Consider the following 3,649-nt stretch of genomic DNA (forward strand, 5'->3'; position numbering starts at 1 on the left):
GCTACCATGCCTGGCGACCCTAGTCTCTTGTAGAAGTGACTCATCCCATTCCTATGAAAGAGTTGAGGAGGATAATTATGAATGAAGCATTACATCAAAAGTGGATCATAAGGGTCCCTGAATATCAGGCAAAAAAGTTAGATTTTTCAGGAGACACAGAACCATTTGAGATATTTGACCAGGGAAGTGATATGATCAGAGCTGAGTTTAGGAAGATTAGTTTGATAGGAATGTGTTAAAACTGAACAGAAAGTAGAAGGAATGGGTAATGTGAAGTAGGTAATTTTGCTAAAATATCCATTCTGTTTGAACAACTAAAATAGCTGGAAAATCTAAAAATCATTTTCTTTTATGTGTCAAAGAATGAAAAAGGTAGTCAGGAACTATGGGCTAAGATCTCGGTGGAGATGAGAAACTAGAGAGATGAGCTCATCATCCAAGACTACTTTGTTCTTGAGGGCATTTACTGAACTTGAAAAGATATATTCTGTGAGTTGTTTTTCCTCTTGGCTCGCAGCTCCATTTCATCTCTTTGCTTTGTATCTCAGGGCAACAAGCCTGAAAACTACTTTTCCCAGACTTTCTTGCCAGCTGAGTTCTAGTTAGGCTTTGGCAATGGGAAACACTAGAGGAAGACTGAAAATGGAAGAAAGGGATGAGAATGTAACAGTGAACCCAGATTGAGAAAGTAACAATCTGTCCTGCCATTCAACAGGCTAGGGCAACAGCCACAGATAAAGCCTTTGATGGGTCCTGGATTCTTAATGTTTTTCTCTCTAGTTCCAGAAAACTGCCAAAGTGTAAAGTTAATGGGAAACAATATTTCTCTAAGGCCATGCTGCAGTTGTAAAGTATCATAATACCTTCTTTAAATCAAGATTGCTTTCTTACTCACTGGAAAAAACCTTTTCCTAAAATCATTTGTGGTTTGAAATTATATCTGTAAGAATGAAACACATCTCAGTTTTCCCTGAAGGATCTGAGCCTCTTTGATATAGAGAAGCAACCTTGATATCCAATCTGTATGCTGAGTTTCAGATAAGTGATTTCTAGACACAACATACCACATATATCTTCACTTTTTAGTTTCTAAGGAAACAGGACTCTGATCCACTTTGCAGTCCAGATATGATATTGACTCTTTACACACAGCCTTGTTTTGCTTTAAGCCTATTCAAACACTGCTTCACTTTAATTTCATCTAAACTGTACACTTCCCCCAAATCCTGTAATAACGCTGTCTTGCCTGGTGTTTGGTGAGATGCTCCATGGTTCCTTTGGTGTTTCCCTCATTGCAACAGCCTAATAAATCTGTCTTTGTCGAACTATAGCGTCGCCCCTGTGGTCTTAGGTTGATTGGATGAGGAGAGAAATAAGCCATTTTTCCACTTCTGACAGTGACTTATTGTAGGCTCCAACAACTTTGGTGTTGGTTTCTGAAGCATTGATGGGGTTAACTCTGGAGCTTCTGATTAGAAGTGGTAGGTCATTTTCAATAGCAGTGCCAGGAGCAGTGGCAATCTTGTGGGTTGGTGGGCTATAACCCAGGGGATAAGTCAGTTTCTTGATCTCTGGGTGATATTTCCTTTCCCTTTCACTTCTCTAGTTCTTGAAACATTTTTACAACCAATTCTCTGATTATAAACAACTAAATCCTTCTCTGCTAGAAATACAGGGTGGTTTCATTTTTCTCAATGGTCACTAGCTGATAGAGTATCTGAGGTTCTGAGCTGCACTTTGGCAGATTTCTGGGACTAGAGAGAAAAACAGTAAGAATTCAGAACCTGGCCGGGCGCGGTGGCTCAGGCCTGTAATTCTAGCACTTTGGGAGGCCGAGACGGGTGGATCACAAGGTCAAAAGATTGAGACCATCCTGGCCAACATGGTGAAACCCCATCTCTACTAAAAATACAAAAATTAGCTGGGTATGGTGGTGCGCCCCCTGTAATTCCAGCTACGGTGGAGGCTGAGGCCAGAGAATGGCTTGAACCCAGGAGACTGAGCTTGCAGTGAGCCGAGATCACACCACTGCACTCCAGCCTGGCGACACAGCGAAACTCTGTCTCAGAAAAAAAAAAAAAAAAAAAAAAGAATTCAGAACCCATCAAGGATTTCACCCTGGCAAGTAGGAGTTAATCAGGAATAAAAGCTCCCACAACTGAGCTTCCAGTCCTCTGGGTAGATCAGAAAACCCCAAGCCTTGAAATTGGATTAAGATGGTCCTGGTCGACTTAAGCCCTCTAGGCTTCTTAAATTAATCCATTTTGGAAAATTCTCTATCTTATATTCTCAAATATTGCTTTTGCTTCTCTTTTGGGAATAACAATTAATTGGGTGTTGCATATTCTCATTGCATATTCTATGTCTCTTACCTACTTCTCTATATTTTCCATCCTTTTGTCTGCTGTCCATACTTCATCTTGATAGATTCTTTTAACCTAATTTTTAGTTTAATAATTCTTCTACTGTATCTAATTTGGGATTAAAGCAATCCACTGAATTCTTAACTTTTGTTATTGCCTTTTTCCCCAATTCTGGAACTTCTAGCTTTTTTTTTCAAGTTTGTTACCACTTTTTATAGTTGCTAGTTCTTTGCTTTTGAATTTTAAAAAATTTGACTTGATCAGAGTTTTAAATTTCTATGCTTCTAATAATATGCCTAAAATACATAAATCAAAAATTGATAGAACTACAAAGAGAAATAGACAAGTCTGTAATTATAATGGGATATGAAAAATACCTCTGTCAGTAATTGATAGAGGCAGTAGACAAAAATTATTAATAGTGTGGACAATTTGAACAGCATGGCTAACAAAACTACTTAATGTCCACATATAGAGGTCTGCCATCAACAACCATAGAATGCATATTAGTTTTCAAGCTCACACGGAGTATGAAGATGTTGGTTCTTCCAAATGCATCTGTAGATTCAGTGCAACCCCAGTCAAACTACCAGGCAGATCCTTTTGTAGTTCCTAAGTGATGATTGGGTTTTCACCCTCATACATGAGATGTGCCTCCCTCAAACCTTGTTATGATGTAGGCACATTAACCATCTGACATGAAAACAAAACAAAATACCAGTCAGGTATTTTCCAGGATCTGACAAACTTATTCTAAAATTAACCTAAAAATACTAATATTAAAAGACTGAGAATAGTTAAGACACCCTTGAAGAAAAACGGATACTAAAATTAATGACAGAATAATTAAGAGACCTTTGAAGGAAAAAAAAAAGCTTGAGAAAACTTGCCCTACTCACTATCAAGACTTGTAAATTTATAATGATTAAGATAGTGTGATATTGGCATGAAGACTGAAAAGTAGACCAATGGGACAGGAGACATAGCCCAGGTATCTATTCATATGTGTATATTAGTATATAAGTGTATATATATAAGTTATACAATATACAATAAGTTATACAATATTTGTGTATAGGAATATATAAATATTGGAAAAAGGCTATCTTTTCAATAAATAATGCCAGGACAATTTGATATCCTGGGAAAAAGTGAAATGGGACTCTTTTTCTCACACTATGAAAGATAATTTCAGACAATCACCATTAGACTGACAAGTTGAATGCATGGTGTTGAGCAGGCTAAGAGTGTCAGGCTCAGAAAATAAGGTGCGGTGGTGGCTTGTT

At 37.7% G+C, this 3,649-nt stretch overlaps 1 non-coding gene across 1 annotated transcript; it reads left to right on the forward strand.

Moving 5' to 3' along the window:
- The first annotated feature begins 2,960 nt into the window (after nucleotides 1-2,960).
- LOC116271539 lies at nucleotides 2,961-3,062 on the forward strand. Its single transcript, XR_004180166.1, has one exon. It is a non-coding gene; the product is annotated as a small nucleolar RNA U13 (small nucleolar RNA).
- Nucleotides 3,063-3,649: the final 587 nt, after the last annotated feature.

Source organism: Papio anubis, chromosome 19 (assembly GCF_008728515.1).
Source record: "Papio anubis isolate 15944 chromosome 19, Panubis1.0, whole genome shotgun sequence".
Taxonomy (NCBI): Eukaryota; Metazoa; Chordata; class Mammalia; order Primates; family Cercopithecidae; genus Papio; species Papio anubis.